At 50.6% G+C, this 22,365-nt stretch overlaps 1 protein-coding gene across 1 annotated transcript in view; it reads right to left on the minus strand.

The window, feature by feature from the left end:
* Window positions 1-22,365, minus strand: part of LOC119389293 (uncharacterized) — a 450,101-nt gene that overhangs the window by 314,221 nt on the left and 113,515 nt on the right. The window lies entirely within an intron of this gene.

Here is a 22,365-nt window from a genome sequence, read left to right on the forward strand (position 1 = left end):
TGGCCAATCCACATACATTCCGACTGCAGGATGTCAAACGAAAATTTTGCTTGAGGTCTCCTGCTAAAATACATCCAATTTCGTTTAATTTAATCTGGAAAAGAGATCCCAGCTGGTGCAGTTTTAAAGATACTGAACATTTGAACATGGCTGTGTACCTCACACAAGCCCAACACTTCCAACAGCTCCAACTGAAGGAGCAGTCGGAACAACAACAATGCTCTTCTTGGTGGCACTCACGAGTACAGCAAATGTGTTGAGCACACGACCTCGCGACACATCTCTTGGGAAATTTTTATTTCTCTCTTTTATTTCTTATTTTCATAAATGACCTGCCCTCAGATTTGTCTGTTCCCGTGAGATTGTTTGCAGATGACTGCGTTATATATAACAAGATCACATCCCTGAGAGACCAGGTAGACCTGAACAACAACTTAAACAAAATTCTACTATGGTGTAATGAATGGCAGATGACTCTAAACCCCGTAAAATCAGTTTGCATGAGCATAACAAGAAAAAAGGTACCTCTCAAATATAATTACAATATTGGTTCCCACGATCTAAAAAGGGTAACAGAATATAATATTTAGGGCTAATATTCACTCCAGATTTGAGGTGGATACTCACATAGACGTCACCTGTAGAAAGGCAAACAAAACTCTATGGGGTCTGAGGCGAAGGTTACATGACGCAACACCCGAAGTAAAAAGTCTTGCGTACAAAATGCTAGTACGACCAATAATTGAATATTCTAAAATAGTATGGGACCCTCACACCACCACTAACCTATATAAACTGGAGAAAGTTCAAAGAATGGCTGCCAGGTTTATATTCAATAAATATCAACGCATGCACTCTGCTTCCGAACTTTGCAACCGTGCAAACCTACAAGCCTTAGAACTTAGAACTAAGTATGACCGTTTGAAATTTCTATTCCTCATTATTCGTAGTCAGGTTAAAATTAACTCATTAGATTTCTTTGAAATTTCTCCAGATCCGCGCTCTAGACACAAACACACTTTATATATACAGCCGCCAGCCACCCGAAACGACGCATTTAAATACAGCTTCTTTCCGAGGGCAATTAAAGAATGGAATGAACTACCAAACACAGTCGCGATGTCTTCCTCTATCACAGAGTTTTCTGCAGCTTTAGAATCGCTTATTTTCTCCGAAATAGATGCGTCATAGTATCTTTTTGTTATTTTTTTTATTCCTATAATTCACGATGTCAATGTAAATTGCCTCTCGCTTTGTTAATTGTTTTCAATGCGCAGAATGCAAGTGCACATGCCTGTGTTTAATTTTGTCTTTTAGTGTAAATGCCTGTGTTCGCTGTATGTCTCTATTTTGTAACGTATTTCATGACCATTTCTTCTTTCTTTTTTTTTTGCTTGAATTTCAGCATTTATGTGTATGCTATTTCATTGTATGTGTTTCCCACTCCTGTAAAAACCCCAGCTTGGGGTTGACAGTATTAATAAACAAACAAACAAACAAAATTCCCTTTACCCCAGCAATATTTTAAAGAAAAAAAAACAGTTGATAACAAATTATGAATATTTACGCAACTCTAAAGCTTGCCCACATTTCCAAGAAACATTCATTTAGAAACTGGTGCGATGTCTTATGAAAATGAACCAAAATTTAATTTGCAACACCTGCTGTCATCACCTCGATCATCATGATAATGATTGTCAATGGTGGCAGAACAAGTCAGCGTAGAATTAGAATGACATCTTCACTTTCAGTGTGATCATAACAGCAGATTCAAATTATTACACTCTTGTTACTTATCACGCCAGCAAAACTTCTTTGCAGGCTAGTTGGTTCATACTTGTAAACTCGCCCTTACTGCGCAACCAGCAGGAAAGAAGAAGGGAGACAGGAAAGAGCGCAGACTACCAACTGTTTATTCTCAGATCATGAAGCCGATATATAGGCATGCCACGCTGCGCCATCACGATGCGCACGACACCGAGATTCATTTACAACACTGTACCGCGGACAGAGCTGTGAAAAAACACCTCATTTTTACTGATCGCCACGTTTTTTGTTGTCACATAATCACGGGGTGTACACCTCTACTTTTATCTCTTTACTATTTAATCTTTTTACAACTCTAAGGTGGCGCGGACAACACATGAAAAGCCACAGTGAAAATTGTAAAGGCCATGGAAAATGACTAAAACTATAAAGCAACACTGCTCATATGATTCAAAGTCAAAGAGCAACAACGATGAAACACACCAATGAGGCAAAACACCAAGGTTCGCAACTTAAAACCGTCTAAAAACTTTACAAAGCGTCATACGGGAAACAAAATAGGCGAAAAGAACGCACAGCCCTCATCAAAAGGTTAACAGAAGAATTCCTTACCAAAGTGTTACTCCTAAAATTAAATATGGCCATTTAAGAAGACTATTTCTTTGTCCGAAAGCGATATCGACGGCATGCTTATGCACTTGTCATTGTACTGTCTTATAAAATACGCTTCTATAATTTCCCTTTCGGTCTTTTCCCTTGCTTTTGCCATGACTGATATATTCTCGAATCGGGCGGTACAGTCACACGTCCTACAGTGAAAATCCAAATGGCCACCATTCTTGCCCCTTAGAGCCAAACTGTGCTCACGCATGCGTTCGTTGAAGCAGCGCCCCGTCTGCCCTATGTATGCTCTCCCACATGATAAAGGGATATGATAAACTACAGCCGAAACACACCGAGTGAACAAGTTTGCATGCTTTTTTGAGCAAACCGCCTTCTTCTGTTTGGTCATCATCGAACATCGCCAACGTGTACAAGAGCAGGACCAGCAGAGGGCCATCGGGGATGGAATAGACTGCCTGATAAGAACGGTGAGTGCTCAGCCGGTTCCTAGACCTCCCTTGGGGTTCGTCGTCGACGCACTTAAGGAAAGGAAATTAATGGTTCTCACATCGGACAAAGAGGGTGGTTTCGTGGTTCTGCCCGAAGGGATGTACCAGAACAAGGCACTAGAATCAGTGCACAAGAACTTCAAGGCGGTGCACTTTTGTCCGAAAAAACGGAAGAGTGCGGCTCAAAAACTGTTGAAAGAAATGAACCTTGACGGTATTTGCAGAGAAGTGGCAAAAGCAGGAAGTGTGTAACTCCAGTCCTTTTTCACTTGCAAGACGCACAAGGCCGACTACCCGCTACGCTTCATTGTGTCCGAGAAGGGCAGTTGGCAAAGGATAGTGTCACGGTACCTACAGGGTACCGTGACACTATCCTTGGAGCCCTTCGCAACGGTGACCCTTTCTTAGTGCGAAGTTCTTCGAAAATTGTTTCTACGTTGAAAGAAGGTCTTCCTTCGGCGTCTACGGCCTTTTCAATCGACGTGGAAGAGCTTTTTTACTCAATTCCACATGGTGCCCTTTTTGATGCTGTCAGGCAGGCAATCGATGAATTTGGAGAAATGAATTTCCAAAATAAGTACTGTATTTTCAGTAATACTTTTTGGAACTTTTAAAGTTCTACCTTGAGTCCACTGTAATCAGCCACCAGGAAAGTATGTATGTCCAAAAAGCCGGAATTTGCATTGGTTCCGCTGTCGCACCTGTCCTCAGTGACATATTCCTCGCAGCTTTTTACCAGCGCCTGAAGGATGAGCTGTCCTCCTTGGATGTTGTTCGCACCTACAGGTATGTCGACGACTACCTTATTGTGCTTAGAAAGATACCGGGTGAACGTGTGCATGATGCTGTGAATAATGTCCTGGAGGCTTTTACCAGACACTCCAGTGGCTTAAAGTTCACTCATGAAATGGCGGTTGGAAATGAGATCCAGTTCCTGGACCTACGGCTGAAGTTTACCAAGGAGCACATCTGCTACAAATACAATCCACGATCCAAGAAAGGCCTGCTGCCGTACGAAAGCGCTCACTCAAAGTTGATTAAAAGGGGCATAGTGCTGTCAGCTTGTGCAGCAGCCCTTGATAAGTCCTGCCCGCATCTGATGCGTGAGAGCTTCAAGACACAGGTGGTTCGTCTGGGTGCAGCTGGATACCCCATGCAGATTATCTCCAGTGCTTGCGAAAGCCTTCTTCAGAAATACAAGGGTGGTGATTCCAAAGTCAAAGAAAAGGAGAAGAAACCTTTACATGTTATGCCGTACCTGCATAACATATCCCATAATGTGAAAAAAGTTGCTAATAGGTATCGTGTTGATGTAGCGTTCTCCGCGCCTAGAACGTTAGGGCAGATCTGTTCGACGATGACCAAACAGAAGAAGGCGGTTTGCTCAAAAAAGCATGCAAACGTGTTCACTCGGTGTGTTTCGGCTGTATTTTATCACATCCCTTTATCATGTGGGAGAGCATACATAGGGCAGACGGGGCGCTGCCCCAACGAACGCATGCGGGAGCACAGTTTGGCTGTAAGGGGCAAGAATGGTGGCCATTTGGATTTTCACTGTAGGACGTGTGGCTGTACCGCCCGATTCGAGAATGTAACAGTCATGGCAAAAGCAAGGAAAAAGACCGAAAGGGAAATTATAGAAGCGTATTTTATAACACAGTACAATGACAAGTGCATAAGCATGCCGTCGATATCGCTTTCGGGCAAAGAAATAGTCTTCTTAAATGGCCATATTTCATTTTGGGAGTAACACTTTGGAAAGGGATTCTTCTGTTAACCTTTTGATGAGGGCTGTGCATTCTTTTCGCCTATTTTGTTTCCCGTATGACGCTTTGTAAAGTTTTTAGACGGCTTTACGTTGCGAACCTTGGTGTTTTGCCTCATTGGTGTGTTTCATCGTTGTTGCTCTTTGGCTTTGAATCATATGAGCAGTGTTGCTTTATAGTTTTAGTCATTTTCCATGGCCTTTACAATTTTCACTGTGGCTTTTCATGTGTTGTCCGCGCCACCTTAGAGTTGTAAAAAGATTAAATAGTAAAGAGATAAAAGTAGAGGTGTACACCCCGTGATTATGTGACAACAAAAAACGTGGCGATCAGTAAAAATGAGGTGTTTTTTCACAGCTCTGTCCGCGGTACAGTGTTGTAAATGAAACTCGGTGTCGTGCGCATCGTGATGGCGCAGCGTGGCATGCCTATATATCGGCTTCGTGATCTGAGAATAAACAGTTGGTAGTCTGCGCTCTTTCCTGTCTCCCTTCTTCTTTCCTGCTGGTTGCGCAGTAAGGGCTAGTTTACAAGTATCACGCCAGTAGGCATTGATCACCTGTGATAAATGTTTTTCAAGGGCTTACTTAAAAAAGTGCTGTGCACTTGGACTTGTACCACCATCTCTGTGATTGTACACAAGCTAGAGTTGGCGTTTCGGCAGAGTGGGGATTTTTTAAAGAGCGCGTGAGCAGCGCAGTGGCCGGGACATCCAAAACCACATGTGCTCTCCTGAAGAAAGAAAGCAGTTCTCGCTCGATCCTGGCGCTGCTAGAAGCAATCTCTTCGACTCTACGAGGCAGTGATGACTCAGTGTACTTCTTCAGCAGTCAATTTTCTTAGTTATTTGTCTTAGTTAACTTTTAACGTTTATGGCATATAGTATGTGATGGCTGTTATGCTTTCAAAATGTTTGTTTGAAATGTTCATACCCACATACTGGTATATAATATTATGCTGCAAATACGTTTTTCTTGCAAAAAAATTTAAGAGATGCTGCGTAGGATGGAGTAAACATTTGAATATTTTACTATGTGTCATATAAATTTCTTAACGAGTACACTCAAACCCGGCTATATTGTCACGTGGTCGTGATGTTGACGAAGACAACTGCCGGCGTGTTCAAGATGAACCTCTTTATTTGGCCGAACTTGTGGCCGGGAAATGAAAACTCAAACAGCAATACACGCTGTACACTGATAGCAGCGAACTAGGCGTTGCCCGTCGATAAAGCTGGGACGCGCAATCTTTTATACATCACGCATCGAACTTTCCAGTCTTATCACTGGTGGTCGCGCAAGCTCTGGAATAATAGAGGCTGTTTGCCGCCTGCGCGCAATCTGCACAAAGTGATCTACTACAATCGCAAAGCTCCTCGAACACTGCCGCGCGGTCAGCGCCGAGCTTTGCTCACCGTGATTCCTGGTCAAACCCGAATACATCAAAATAAAACAAGAAGCAGGCGTGGCATTGCCCCCCTCTGAAAAAGCATCGTCCCGATGCTTGTGACAGAACACAGACGGGAAAAAAGCAAGAGCATACACAAAAATTACAATAACAAAGGAAAAAGTAGAGTCCCCAGGTTCACTAACGCTCAAAAAAACGGCTTAAGGCGCACGACATGGACGACTTCGGGTCGTGCGCGGCGTCGCTGGGAGTTCGTAATGCCGTCCGAGATGGCCTCGTAGTCAAGAACGCCGAGACGTCGAAGCACCTTGTATGGCCCAAAGTATCGCCGAAGAAGTTTTTCACTGAGCCCACGTAGGCGTATCGGCGTCCAGACCCAAACACAGTCGCCTGGTTGGTACTCCATGTGGCGTCGTCGCAGATTATAGTGACGCCTGTCGGCCCTCTGCTGGTTCTTGATGCGCAGGCGGCGAGCTGTCGAGCTTCTTCAGCGCATTGCAAATAAGCGGCGACGTCGAGATTGTCTTCGTCGGTGGCGGTTGGTAGCATTGCGTCGAGCGTCGTTGCCGGGTTCCTTCCGTAGACCAGCTTGTACGGCGTCATTTGCGTCGTTTCTTGTATGGCCGTGTTGTATGCCAAGGTCACGTACGGAAGGATGGCATCCCAGGTCTTGTGTTCTACGTCGACGTACATGGCCTGCATGTCAGCGATTGTCTTGTTTAGACGCTCAGTGAGGGCATTTGTTTGTGGGTGGTAGGCGCTTGTGCGGCGCTGACTTGTCTGGCTGTATCTGAGAATTCCCTGAGTTAGGTCCGCTGTAAAAGCGGTACCTCTGTCCCTGATTAGAAGCTCTGGGGCTTTCAGAAGCCACGGATGTGGCTATTTCGCGCAAATAAAACACAAGGGGAGGGTTAAGGGTACCGCAAACTTTCGACTGTTTATTCCAAGTTTACTGCAGTAGTATATATATATATATATATATATATATATATATATATATATATATATATATATATATATATATATATATATATATATATATATATATATATGCAAACGCGTGCGCAGAAAGCGAGGCAAACATCGAACAGATAACGTTTTGTGCAATGCAATACATAGGTATAGACATGCGCAAAAGGGCAGGCTCACAACAATCGGATACCATCTTAATCACAACCTGCGATGCAAGAACGTGCTCTCTGCCTGCGAAAGGAACAATGAAGTGTCACTAATGCATAATAAACCTCGTGTTTTTATGTGAAAAGCTTCTAAAAACTCCCGAGCAGTGGTGTCCCTGCTTCTCGAAAGAATCTGAATTTTATGCAGATACGGCTCACACTTGTGGGAATTACAGTGGGCCGGCAAATGTGCCCCATCTTTACCTTTTATTGCATCGCAGGTTGTGATTAGGATGGTATCCGATTGTTGTGAGCCTGCCCTTTTGCGCATGTCTATACCTATGTATTGCATTGCAAAAAAGGTTATCTGTTTTATGTTTGCCTCGCTTTCTGCGCATGCGTTTGCATATATATATATATACTACTGCAGTAAATTTGGAATAAACAGTCGAAAGTTTGCGCTACCCTTAACCCTCCCCTTGTGTTTTCTTTGCACGAAATAGCCACATCCATGGCTTCTGAAAGGACATGAACCGACTAGCCCAACAACGTATGCTTCTGAACCTATGGGGCGCCATGACGTAGGAGGATGTTCTCAACGAAGAACTTTGCTATCTCGGCGGCACTGCCTTTGGGCAGGGCCCGTGTTTCGGCATAGCGGATCAGGTAGTCGGTAGCTACGACAATCCACTTATTACTGCAAGTCGACGTGGGGAACGGCCCCAAGAGGTCCATCCCGATCAGCCGGAACGGCCGCCTAGGTGGCTCGATCGGCTGAAGAAGTCTGGCTGGCCTTGTAGGTGGCGTCTTCCGTCGCTGAGAGTCTCGGCAAGTCTTTACGTAGTGGGTGACGTCGGCAGTGAGGCGAGGCCAGTAGTACTTTTGCAAAGACGTTTATTAGCAGACTCTCGGCGACGATGCACGACGGCGACAGACAAGGCGGGGCCGACTCTCAGCACGAGGGGCGTGCTTCAGAGAAGAGGACGACCCAGTAGAAGGCGCTCGAGAGGACGACCCATTACTGACTGCGAACGCTGCGCTACAATTACCCCGGGTACGAAAAGGGAGCCGCCTGGCGACCTAGCAGCTTGTTACTATATGAGCGGGTCATGGTAGGGCTTCAGGCGCTCCACGTTGACAATGTCGCGCCCTCGATGGCGCATGCCCAAAGATGGTTCGATGGGTTCGATCAGGTAGTTGACCGGGGACGTGCGTTCGATGACACAGTAGGGGCCTTCGTATATGGGCAGAAGTTTGGAAGAGAGGCCAGGTGCAGTGGTCGGGACCGAGAGCCACACGAGCGCTCCAGGGAGTAATGTGGGCTAAGAAGCGGTGGTGCCACCGCGAATGCTCTTCTGCCGCTCTTGTTCATGCGTTGTGAACGTCTTCGCAAGCTCGCGACATTCTTTAGCAAGCCTGGCTGTGTACGAAATAGGCGCACATTCAGATCGATCCGGCTTGTAGGGAAGGATGCTGTCGATTGTGTGCGACGGGTGCCTGCCGTACAATAAGAAAAATGGTGAGAAACCAGTAGTGCTCTGAGAGGCCGTATTGTAGGCGTACGTGACGAAGGGCAGAGTGGGATCCCAATTTGTGTGGTCGGCGGCGACGTACATCGAGAGCATGTCGCCGAGCGTGCGGTTAAAGCGTTCGGTGAGGCCATTCGTCTGCGGTTGGTAAGCAGTAGTTTTGCGGTGAACAGCATGGCACTCCTTGAGAATGGCTTCCAGGACTTCCAACAAGAAGACATGGCCTCGAACGCTGAGAAGCTCCTGGGGTGGACCGTGACGCAGCTAGTATGAACCGGTGCAGAAGGAAGAAGGCAACATCGGGCGATGTAGCCGCTGGGAGGACGGCGGTTTCGGCGTATCGCGTTAGATGGTCAGCAGCGACGATGGCCCAGCGGTTACCAGCCGAAGTCAGAGGAAGTGGTCCATACAAATCGATGCCAACGCGCCCAAACGGTCGGTCAGGGCAAGGTAGAGGGTGCAGACCTGCCGGCGACAGGTGCGTTGAAGTTTTGCAGCGCTGACAGTCGATGCAGGAGCGAACGAACTTCTGCACGTAGCTGTACATCCCTCGCCAAAAGTACCGTTGGCGAATGCGGTGGTAGGTTTTCGATAACCCAGAGTGTGCACACTGCGGATCAGAGTGGAACGGCTCGCATATGTCAGAACGCAGACTGCGGGGTATTACAAGTAGCCACTGGCGGCCGTCGCCGTTGCAATTGCGTCGGTGGAGCAGGTCGTGGCGAACGGCGAAATGGTGGGCTTGACGACGCAACGCGCGAATCGATGTTGTGGCCGATGGATCAGTCAGTTAGTCTATCAGTGAGGCAATCCATTGGTCCTTGCGCTGTCCGGTAGCAATGGTGTGAATGTCGATGGAACAAACGGCAAAGTGAGACACTGAGCTGTAGGCATTTTTGTCAGGAAAGGGAGAGCGCGACAGGACGTCGGCGTCAGCATGCTGGCGTCCGTTGCGGTACAGCACTCGCATGTCGTAGTCTTGCAGGCGAAGTGCCCAACGGGCGACACGGCCTGACCTTTACAGAAACGTATTTTGACAGCCTATAGACTATCTAAACCCATTTTTAGACAGTCCATACACTGTCTACATACATTTTTGTACGGGGAGGGATCCTTCAACGACGACAACCAGCCCAGTGCATGATGGTCGGTGACAATATCAAATGGGCGACCATACAAATAAGGTCGAAACTTCGTAAGGGCCCAAATGATTGCCAAGCATTCTTTCTCCGTGACGGTGTAGTTGTTCTCGGCTTTAGTAAGCATACGGCTCGCATATGCCACGACCTATTCTGGGAACCCAGGTTTGCGCTGCGCAAGTACAGCGCCGGGGCCAACACTGCTGGCGTCCGTGTGTACCTCTGTAGGGGCTGTTGGGTCGTAGTGGCGTAGTATGGGAGGAGACGTCGACAAACGACGGAGCTTTGCGAAAGCGTCGTCGCACTCTGACGACCATGAATTGAGGGGCCCGTTGCTGCCAAGGAGCTTCGTCAGCGGTGATATGATAGTCGCGAAGTTTCGGATAAAGCGCCGAAAGTAGGAGCATAATCCTACGAAACTGCGCAGTTCTTTGACGGAGGTAGGTTTGGGGAACTCTGTCACGGCCCGAAGCTTGGCTGGATCAGGGAAAATTCCGTCCTTGGACACGACGTATCCTAGTATCGTCAGCTGCCGTGCTGCAAATCGGCACTTCTTTAGATTCAGTTGTAGCCCGGCCTCGCTCAATCGCGTCAAAACATGCCGCAGGCGTTGAAGATGCGTGGAGAAGTCCGGGGCGAAAACGACGACGTCGTCGAGGTAGCACAGACACGTGTGCCATTTCAAGTTGCGCGGAACGGTATCCATCATGCGCTCAAATGTCGTGGGCGCATTGCACAACCCAAACAGCATGACGTTGAATTCGTACAAGCCGTCGGGTGTCACAAACGCTGTCTTCGGTCGAGCGTCATCAGCCATGGGGACTTGCCAGTACCCTGAGCGCAAATCGAGCGATGAAAAGAATTCGGCTCCTTGCAGGCTGTCAATGGCGTCGTCTATTCGAGGTCAGGGATAAACGTCCTTACGGGTGATCTTATTGAGTCGTCGGTAGTCCACACAGAACCGCACAGAGCCGTCCTTCTTCGCAACGAGAACGACAGGAGAAGCCCACGGGCTGTTGGAGGGTCGAACAACATCGCCGCGAAGCATGTCTTCGGCTTGCTCGTTACTTATACGACAATCTGCTGGCGATACGCGATATGGACGTTGCCGCAGTGGTGGTTGGGTGCCAGTGTCGATGTGATGCGTGACAGCAGACGTGCGGCCGAGAGAAGTTTGCGCGACATTGAACGAAGAACGAAATTCTTCCAACAGGCATAGAAGCTGGGAGGGGGCTGGTGGTATTCCGGCATGACCTCCGCGATTTACTGCTCAATTGCCCGGCGTAGGGGAGGCAGCAGTGTGGTCGACGGCTGTTCAACGTGCTGCGGGTGAGCGAAGGCCAGTAGAGAAAACTGGCGGGCAATTTCCTCGCGTACGAAGGACTTGATCTCGGCGAGTAAGACGGAGTGGTCCGACGTGGCCGACAAGCCAGCGAGATCGAGGTCGCGTGATGGAGGTCGACGCGTCATCAGCCGCTGCCGGCGCAGCTTCTCGTTGCTTTGGCACAGTGTGATGACCTCTGCCACAGTGCGAGGGTTTTTGGTGAGCAGCATGGTGAAGGCATCGTCGTCGATGCCTTTTATAAACGTTCCCGATCTTGTCGGACTCAGACATTGTCGCATTGGCTTTCTTGCACAAGTCGAGCACGTCTTCAATGTAGCATGTGAAGACTCGCCGGCTTGCTGGGCTCGTTCACGTAAACGCTGTTCGGCTTGCAGCTTGCGAACGGCAGGGCGGTCAAACACGTCAATGATGGCGGTCTTGAAATCCGACCACGTAGCGAAATCGGATGCGTGGTTGTTGTACCATAGGCTTGCCACACCCGCGAGGTAGAAAACCAGGTTGCTCAGTTTGCCTGCCTCGTCCCATTTATTGGGGACGCTCACACGCTCGTAAATCGCGAGCCAGTCCTCGACGTCGGTGCCATCCGCGCCGGTGAAAACAGGAGGGTCGCGGATGCGGAGGACACCTGGACATGCCGTCGGTGGAAGAGGAGGCTTTTGCTTGGCGGCGTCTTGAGTCATGGTAGAAGGCACGGTACAGGATCGAAGCTCCAAGGGCATCGAATGCGGACCGTAGTTGTTTAAAGGGCACAGCACTCTCCACCAAATTGCAAAGACGTTTATTAGCGGACTCTCGGCGACGATGCACGGTGGCGACAGACAAGGCGGGGCCGACTCTCAGCACGAGGGGCGTGCTTCAGAGAAGAGGACGACCTACTAGAAGGCGCTCGAGAGGACGACCCATTACTGACTGCGAACGCTTCGCTACACTTTTCTCGTATTCTCGCAAGCGTGCGGGAAACACCGAGGTGTCCCGCCGTCGGGTCGTCGTGTAGGGCCTGGACGACTTCTGGTCGCAATTCTGAAGGCACCACAATAGGTTCATGGCTTGAAGTGATGAGAAGTTCTTGTGGAGAACGCCGTTGCGTAAGAAAAACGACGCCAGTGCTGGCATGAATACTTTCGGAACGACGGCGGTCTTGCCCTGGAGGTATTCCATAAGGCCCCTGAGTTCCGGGTCGGATCGCTGTCGTTCAGCGAAGTCGTCGGCACGTACGTTTCCCAAGAAGCAGTCATCATCCTGGTCGTCTTGTGGTGGCGGGTCCACGGGGGCACGAGACAGGCAGTCGGCGTCTAAGTGTTTTCTTTCGGACTTGCAAACGACGGCAATAACGAATTCTTGAAGTCTTACGCTCCACCGTGCAAGGCGACGTGAACGGACCATCAATTAGCCAGCCAACACAAGGCGTGACGGTCGCTCACAATTTTCAAGTGCCTGCCGTACAGGTAGGGGCGATACTTGATGTAGGCCAGATGATGGCAAGGCACTCCTTTTCTGCTGTGGAATAGTTGGCTTCTGGCTTAGATAACGACCAGCTAGCATAACTGATAACGCTTTCCAGTCCCTCAGTCCTTTGCACAAGAACAGCGCCGAGTCCTACGTTGCTTGCGTCGGTGTGGATTTCCGTATCGGCGTATTTGTCGAAATGTGCAAGTATCGGAGGCATCTGGAGGCGTCGTTTCAATCCTTGAAATGCTTGAACTTGCGCCGTTTCCCACCTGAACTCGACGTCGGTCTTCATGAGTTGCGTGAGTGGCTCGGCGATCTGTGAAAATTCATTGACGAAACGTCTGTAATAGGCGCACAAGCCCAGAAATCGGCGTACGGCCTTCTTGTCGATGCGCGGCGGGAAGGCAGCAATGGGAGCTGTTTTCCGCGGGTCCGGGCAAACTTCAGACTTGCTAATGACATAGCCCAAGAACAAGAGTTCGTCGTACGCGAAGCGGCACTTTTGTGGCTTTAGGGTTGTTATGATCGGCCTGCCTGGCTTGGCGCCGCTTTGACGCATGAGACGTTGCGGCTAAGACTACCCTGATTTCTTCCGGGTCAGCGGTTCCAGAGATGCACCAAGAGCGGCGACAACACGAAAGTCGTTCGTCTAATTATCTCAGGTTGTCTGCGCCCCTCGTAAAACCCTTTGGGCACGCCTGACCGACTGACGGATTAGGAAGAGTTGTTGGCCGTCGAGGCGGCTTGCTTTGTCGTCAAGGTGCCCCGGACAAAGGGCCCCGCGTCTGGGAACCGTCTGCGGATGCATTTCCCACGTTCTCCGTGGCGCCTTGGTGCCGCTGTTTCCACAATTCGTGGTCTGCCTGGCGCCGCATACCCATCACTGCAACAGACTACGAAATTGACTTCCACGTAAGAGTCAACGTCTTCGTGCTGTGCCGTGTAGTGCGCGGTGGGCAGTGTTTTTCCCTCGCCATGGGACGAACTGGGCGTGCCTCTTTCTCCTTTCGTGGGTTGGGAAGGAGGCGGCGCTTCAGCTTCCCCTTTTGGGGGCGGAGGTGAAGATGGAAATTTTCATTCGACTGTCCTGGCCTCCATTGTTTTTTCCTACATGGAACCCTGGGAAGGCCAGGACATAAAATGCGAGCGCCGATGCGCTCCCGACAAGCTCTCACAAGTTCTCTCAAGCTCTCGCTCCCAGAAGCTCGAGAGCTTCCATGATGCTAACCCCATCATGTAGCAACACGCTACCTGTAAATAATGTAATAAACATCAACTGTTAACAGCTCCGGGCTCCTCTCCTCGACATCTCCCCGGGACTCTGGCTGGCTCCGGTCCTCTGGCCAGAACCCTGATTACATCAGGGTGAGTCCGGAGGTCTTGATTGCTTGGAGTACAGCTTCAAGGCGCCGGAGGTGTTCGTCGAAATTTGAGGCAAACACGACAACGTCATCCAAGAACACAAGGTACGTCTGCCACGTCAGTCGTGCGAGCACGGTGTCCATAACATGTTGGAACGTCGCAGGTGCCGAGCAAATACCAAAGGGCATGACCTTCAACTCGAAGAGGCCGTCTGGTGTTATAAGGCGGTCTTCTCTCGGTCTCTCTCGTCGACTTCGATTTGCCAGTAGCCGGTCTTGAGGTCCATCGAAGAAAAGTACCTCGCGTTGTAAAGTCAATCAAGGGCGTCGTCTATCCGTGGGAGAGAGTAGACGTCCTGCTTCGTGATTTTGTTCAGGCACCGATAATCGACGCAGAAGCGTAGAGTTCCGTCCTTCTTGTTCACTAACACCACGGGTGACGCCCACCAACTCTTGGAAGGCTGGATGATGTCATCGCGTAGCATTTCGTCGACTTGTTTCTTTATGGCCTCGCGTTCTCGCGTCGAAACTCTGTACCGTCTCTGGTGGAGTGGCCTGGCACTTTCCTGTGTTATGATGCGGTATTTTGCGACTGGGGTCTGCCGAATTCTTGACGACGACGAAATGCAGTCCTGGTATTGCAGGAGCAGGGTTTTGAGCTGTTCTTGCTTATGCTTCGGAACGCTCGGATTGACGTCGAAAGCTGTCTGGGGAGCTTGGTTCGTCGGAGTAGGGTCGGAAGAATCGGCGAGGGCGAACGCATTGGTGGCTTGCACAATATCTTCGATGTAGGCGACCGTCGTGCCTTTGTTCACGTGCTTGTACTCATTGCTGAAATTCTTGAGCACCACTGTTGCTTTCCCTCCAGGCAGCTCGGCTATTCCTCTTGCGACGCAAATCTCGCGGTTGATCAACAAGTGCTGGTCTTCTTCAACAACGCCTTCCAGGTTTGCTGATTTTTGAGTGCCGACAGAAATGATGATGCTTGTGCGAGGGAGGAGGGTGACATGGTCTTCCAGCACATTCAAGCCGTGCTTTCCTCGAGGTGTGTGCGGTGATAATGCTTTTTCTGTGGATAGTGTTATCGATTCGGATCTCAGGTCGATGACTACACCATGTAAGCTTAAGAAGTCCATACCAAGGATGACGTCTCTGGAGCAAAGCTGTAGCACTGCGAAGCTCGCGGGATAAATCCGGTTGTTAATGGTGACTCTCGCTGTCCACATTCCCGCCGGCGGCACTAAGTGTCCTCCAGCAGTCCGAATTTCGGGGCCTTCCCAGGCGGTCTTGACTTTCTTCAATTTCGTGGCGAACGGTCCGCTGATGACAGAATAATCGGCTCCGGTGTTGAAGAGAGCTGCGACGCTGTGGCCGTCGATAAGAACGTCGAGGTCGCTAGTTCGTCGTCTTGCATTGCAGTTCGGTCGTGGCGTCGGGTCACGGCTACGTCGGTTTGTTCCGCTGCTTCCGCGTTGCGTCGTTAGGTCTTCTTCGGGCCACGAAGTTTCGACCTCGGGGCCTCGTTCGGCTTGCGGCGTATTCTGTCGCGGCGTCGTCGTCGGCGGCGGAGGATCCTCTGTATTTCGTCGTACAGCAACCACACCTCCATCAATTGCTGCCCTTAGTTTTCCGGATATGGGCTTGCGGAACGGCCCCGAGTAGGACCGGTGTACTGGCGACGCTGCGGTGGCATGTAGCGGGCTGGCGACGGCGATCGGGAAGGTTGTTGGGGTGTCCACTGCGCTCCTGCGAGGTAGTCAGCGATGCCATGAGGTGGTTCACCCCGCTGTGGACACGGCGCGTTGACGGCGAAACCGCGTAGCCCCATCTGCCGGTAATGGCAGCGGCGGTAGGTGTGGCCGGCTTCCCCGCCGTGGTAGCAGAGCGGGCGGTTGTCTGGGGCGCGCCAAACGTCGGTTTTCCTTGGCGTGTATCGCTGGCCGGCCGGCGGGCGGTGGTGTCTGGCGGCGGTATTGCGGCGGTGCGCCGTCTTGACGTCGGCGGTAAGGGGGCGCGGTACGGCGGGCTGCGGCTGCGTAGCTCATAGCTTGTGGCCATAGGCGTGCGCACAGGGGGGCAGGGGGGGCGGCCGCCCCCCCTAATCACCTAAGAAGGGGGAGGGCGCCAAATATTGACTTAGTAGGGTGGGGAGGGCGCTGCGATGAACCTTCGCCCTCCCTGATGGGGAACCCTGCGCACGCCTATGCTTGTGGCTCAGGCTGCGCTGGTGGCGGTCCTCAGAGAAATTGGTGGATTTCCTGGCGTACGACATCGGCGATCGGGTCTACTTGAGGCTGGGAGGAGGGCAACAATTTACGCAGCTCCTCCCACACGATAGCTCTGATGGTGTCAGGCAGGTGATCAGATTGCAGCGCGTGAACCTCACCGTGGGTCGTCGTAGGAATGCGGCGGTTGTTGTGCTTCGTACGCATTTCCAGCGTCTTCTCGATCGCTGTTGCTTCCGTCAGGAATTCCTGGACGGTCTTGCGTGGGTTACGCATCAGCCCAGCGAAGAGTTCCTGCTTAACTCCTCGCATGAGCGTGGCGGAACAGTCGGTTAATTTCTTCCGTGAATATGGCCACGTTTTCGTTCGGGTGTTGCGCCCGTGTCTCCAACAAGGCCGCAGCCCTTTCCTTTCGGACGACGTTCGTGAACGTCGCCAAAAACGTGCTGCGAAATAGGTCCCAGGTACGGAGTGCGGATTCCCGATTCTCGCACCAGGTTCTTGCTGCGTCTTCCAGGTAAAAGTACACGTGGCGCACCTTGTCGTCGGAGGTCCAGTTGTTAAATGTCGAGACCCTTTCAAACGTCTCCAGCCTGGTCTCGGGGTCTTCACATGGCGAACCACGGAATGTCGGCGGCTCCCTGGGCGGCTGCATCACTATCGCTGCAGGAGATACTGCGGCCGTCATCGTGCTTGGTGTATTCGTCGCCGTGGCTATAGGCTTGTCCGGTAGGGGTCCGTATTGAGGCAGGGGCGGATCCAGCCACTCATTTTAGGGGGGGCGGTCGCTTGAAGAAAACTGGAGAGGGTGGGCTGACTTTTTTTTTAGTAGTTACTGTTATTAAAAGAACCCCATCAAAGCATAAATAGTGTTAATTTGTGCTTAAAGTGGTTCCACTCATTTGTGCTAATCGTTCTTCTAATCTTAAGAAATTCGAAGATTACTACAAATTACGGGCTACCACACATCAGATATGTGCCCATTTTGCTGCGCTATAAGCCTTTGTTAGAAATTGGGCTGCGCGGCCGGTGCGAACACGGGTTGGTGTCTCGTTGGGCAGTCATCAGGATAAGTTGATGGAAGGCAGAAAGCTATATATACAAGTATTTACATTATTCAGATCACAGGGAACAGGCATGGTGCTCTCCGGTGCACCAGCACCGGATTAAATGATCAAATTGAGATCCACCCCATTTTCCCTCTCTCCACGCGGTCACCAGGATTGCACCAATCCTGGAACCTTGGTAGGGTCATAATGCTGAGCACACGCCTGCACTTCAAAATTCAATGTCTCCTTGACCGCGCAGGACTTCAAAAGGTTGAGGACCACCACCTCTCACGATCTTTTCGGGGATTAGGAGGCTCGTTGACCTCGCGTTGTCAGCACTTGCACGCGGATTATACGTTTGGACAAGGATCATCCATATGACGCCGAAGAGACGACACGGCAGGTGCACGGTGCGCTATTAGAGTCTTCTAGCAAGTTACGGAAACACGGTACGCAAATGGGGTATGTGATTATGGTAGCGCTCCTCCTCTCTCGCTCGTACGCTCCCAGTTCCAGTGACGCACTAGTGCGTCTCCCGAACGATAGGTGGATCGTTAAGAATGCATGGGCTGACGGGCAATAATGAGCCGTGACACCACACAGTAAATTTCGGAAAAGCTTTTGTGGTGTTGGGGTGCCTTCACCGGCAAAAGGTCGACGACCTAGAAAGGAGGAGCGGTACCGTCATACGGTAGCATATTTGCGTACCGTATTTCAGTAACGAGCTAAAACTCTCTAATATATCGGGCTGAGCATGAGCAAGAGATGCTGAATATATGAGCGTGCGACATATAGCTTGTACTTTAGCAAAATTATCTCAGTCAGTGATGCATTGTTTCAGTACCTTTGAAACTTCCGAGCACAAAATTGTGGGCGGCGTTTATTTCATGCAAAAGAAAACAATTCATGTTCATATTCTTTCACATGTCTTGGAAAACACACCTTGAAGTTTTTTACCACATGGAAAAAATATACATGGCTTGCACGTGACGTCACAGACAGGTTACCTTCGCTTGTTCACCAACATGGCGGCCACCGTGACTTTTTTATCTTATTAGAGTGTCATTTCAGCGGAGGACACCCAGTCGTTCCCTCCCCGCGCGTTCCTTTGTGCTCTCCCCGCTTTCTTCTGTTCGTCACCTGCGCCAAGGGGGAACACAAAGGATTGGAGGGGGCACCGGAACTAATCTGATGTCACCGTTTCTTGCTCCGCGCGTTCGAGCAAGAGTTCACTCGGCGTCTCAACCAGTTTGTCCACCAAGATGGCGGCCACGGTGACGTCAATGCAAACCATATATACTGAAGCAATGTTATAGCGAATTATGTAGGATATTAGTACATTCCTCGTAACTGCATTAGAAGGGCTTCAGAAAGATACACTGTAGTCAGTATGCGGATTGCTTGGCTGCTCTGAACTGGTTAATAACGACAAATTGCAGGATATACTTGGCTGAATACTGGCGTGACTGGTATCTCCAATACTCCAGCTAGAAATGATAGGCATGTTTCAAGTCTTCTTGAGCTCAAAAGCAAAACAATCAAGGGGTGACGATATCAAATCTTAAGTTCTAAACGCAAGCTGACCTACGCTTACCTTGTGTCGCCGGGACGGGTCAAGTGGCAATCACAGTACCAGTCTCCACACTAGTGGTTGTTGAGGAAAGAGGCACTTCTTTCTGTCTACCAGTTGGGGACACGGCTCAGCGCCATCTCATAGGACTCGGGTAGCAACGCGCAAGTCTAGACACTCGCAGGACGGTGGAACAGTCGCCAGCCGCCTGTGCCTTGTCAATGCGCACCGCTGTTTCCCGCCAAAGTTGGAGTGGAAATCCTTGGCGTAAACAAAGACGATGCAGCCACTTTCCTTTCATTCCTACGCTGTAAGAAGCGCAGTGCAATGTCAAACCTACAGCATTAGGACTGCAGTTTGAAAAACCTGCAGCTGCCGCGGAAGCTCTCCCATGCTTTTCGCCGAAGGAATAAAGAGAGAAAGAAGTGAAAGGTGAGACCATGCGTGAGACAAACGTTTTAGCAAAATACCTGCAGATGCATCGTTTCAAGAACCTCTTTGAGTTCTCAGAGGGACAACTTCGTGCCAAGCGACAAGCTGCACTGGGAATGCCGGAAAGAACGGTGACGGGAAGAATACTGTTTCATCCCGTCGACGACAACAATGCAGATGTTCCCACAGGCAAGTTCAGATACGTCAGCTATGTGTGCAATCCAGCGTCTTGCTTTACGCCGCGAAGTGACTTTGTTAGAGGAGTACTGACACAAAATTTTGAAGGCGAGATAACTTGTGGGATAGATTTGCGTGGACACACACGTATCACATACGAAATATAAATGTATATCGCCTAGAACATATATAAAATCGAGTTTGAAGTGTGTGTCGCGCCACCGCACGCAAAGCTCGCCTTTGGTTTTCGTGTAACCAACCAACCAACACCTGCGCCACGAGTTTGTGCTGGCTGTCACGATTCTTGCGAGCGCTCTCTCCTAGCAGACCTTTTCAACGGGAAGAGGGGGCACTTGCACGGGAGTGCAAAGGCTGATGTCTTTGCCTCGGCAGTGCATTTTTTTTTAGGGGGGGGGGGGCACGCATAAACGCCTTACCCAGAAAGCCTTCGTTGAAAAGAGTTGACGACACGGTGCGCATGTGCACGCGGTTTTGTGTGCTCACGTAGTCAAATATATGTTTTAGGAAGTTGAAATGGCTCCAGCCACAGTTTGAAGAGAGCCCAACGTTTCGGGTTTGATTCGGTCCCTTCCTCAGGGGCTGACTGCGTTGGTCATCGAATCATCGCCGCGTCTTATCCTCTCACCACGGCTCCGGCTTTCCCTTTCCATCACGTTTCGGAGGCCGTGAACGTGTACTGGGGGCATTGTTCCTAGCGAGCGGTTCACATTTGCAAGTGTGTACTGAATGTGCCAGGACTCGAGCAAGTCTCCTTCGCAGATTCTTTTCTGTTTCTAGAGCCCCGCCACGGTGGTCTAGTGGTTATGGCACTCGACTGCTGACCCGAAGGTCGCGGGATCCAATCCCAGCCGCGGCAGCTGCATTTTCGATGGAGGCGAAAATGTTTGAGGCCCGTGTACTTAGATTGAGGTGCACGTTAAAGAATGCCAGGTGGTCGAAATTTCCGGAGCCCTCCACTACAGCGTCTCTCATAATCATATCGTGGTTTTGGGACGTTAAACCCCAGATATTATTATTCTGTTTCTAGAACAGAAGCGCCGTCAAAGTCGATTTTATCGTCGTGCTTCTCACAGTGCTCTGCAAGAGCGCTGCGCTTCCATCTTCCTGACGTCACTTGCTCTTGCCTATGTAGCTGGCTGGAGATTCAGAACACGACACATTGTAGACTGCGCCTTGGTGATGGTCGGTCTTTTGGCCTCGGTAGCAAGCGGGCGAGCGTCGATTCCGGTTTGTGAATTAGTGTGACCCCCGCTTTTTTGAAGACACTGGAGAGTTGTTCACTGATGCCCGGCACGTATGGAATGACGACGCGCTGGGCCGGCTTCTTCGATTCCATTGGAGCTGGTGGGGTGGCCAGGGAGGGAGGGTTGTCGCGTAGTGTGTGTCTCTCTGCGGTACGGTGGCTGCCCTCTCGGTACACATAACCATTTACATGATAACTATTCTTCACTCCGCGCTCTCTGAAACCAAAACTGTGACTGGGCGCTATAAAACCATCTAAAAATAATTAACCGTCGCGCGCTCGAGGAAACCAGCTTTCCATCCGTGATAAGTGAGTCATAAAAAAAAACAAGATCCAAACTTTTTGTGTCAATGCTCCTTTCTGCCACCCCATTTTGTTGAGGAAGCAAGGGGATTGAGGAGACGAAATTCTTGGAGAAGAGAAAAGCGCGACCCTCCCCCCCTCCCCCGCGCCTCCTCAGAAGACACGGCGACCTTTTCCCCGACAGGACAAACGATCGCGGCAGTGGGTGTCAAGTCTGCAGCTGGTCTTCTGCAGCTCGTCGTCAGCAGCTGGTAAAACGGGTGGTACAAGCCACCAGAGTTTTCTGGTATACTGCTGTCCTCCGTTCACCTCGTCCGCGTGACAGGGGGACACTTGTGGGGAATTCTCCTCACGAACTGACGTCACTAGATTCCACCTTTATCCCCCGAGGATTTGTCCCCCGTGTGAACACCGCTTAACTGTCTCTCGTCAAGAAGGGCATCTCAACTAAGGTGGCTAGTTGAGAGTTATATATGTAGGTGATTCTGTTCAGAAATAAGAAGTGGGGTTTGGTGTGCACGATGACTGTCTCTCGAAGAGGACACCTCAACCGGTACACACACGGGGAAAGGGGATGAAAAGGAGAGAGAGAGGAGGAAAGACACAAAAGGAGAGCTTGCGGGAAGGTAGGGCGAGGGTTGAACTATACTACGTGGCATGTTGGGTTTAAAGCCGCTCGCCGAGGCCAGCAGCGTCGATGAAGGAGAGAAGGGCGGCAAGGGCATTACGGCGACGATCGCTGCAGCCGGTGGGAAAGAGGATGTCCTCGAGGATCTCACAGGGCAGGCCGAGAAGGCGGTAGCGGGTGGCTAGCTGCTTCCTTGCACAGGCAGATGTGGGGCACTCGCACAGCAGGTGAAAAAGTGTTTCAACAGCGCCGCAGTCGATGCAAGCTGACGAAGGAGCTCCCCGCAGCCGCTGTTTTCGTTCCCCCGTCCATGCCGAGCCAGACCGCAGGGAAAAGAGGAGGGCGCGCTCTCGCCGGGAGAAGCCAGCCATGGGGAGAAGAGCAGGGGGGCGTCCATCGGCGACCCGCTCGTCTGGGTGGTCGCGCTGCAATTCTCGCCGAAAATTACATCGCGCGGTATCGAAAGAGTTGGCGTATGGTGTCAATGGGGTCGCGCAGGAATGCGCCTGTTTAGCCAGATCGTCGGCAGCCTCATTTCCCGCCAACATGGGAGGGAAGCCACTGGAGTACAACATCACAGCCATGCTCCTGAACCGACCGCAGGCTGTTCGCAAGACGCTGTGAAAGTGGCGGGCCGCGTTTCTCCTTCATGAGTTGTCGCAGAGCTGACCTTGAGTCACAATAAATCGCAGCGTTCTTGATGGTAGGTGACTCACGAAGGAGG

The sequence above is a fragment of the Rhipicephalus sanguineus genome, chromosome 1, assembly GCF_013339695.2.
Source record: "Rhipicephalus sanguineus isolate Rsan-2018 chromosome 1, BIME_Rsan_1.4, whole genome shotgun sequence".
Classification (NCBI taxonomy): domain Eukaryota; kingdom Metazoa; phylum Arthropoda; class Arachnida; order Ixodida; family Ixodidae; genus Rhipicephalus; species Rhipicephalus sanguineus.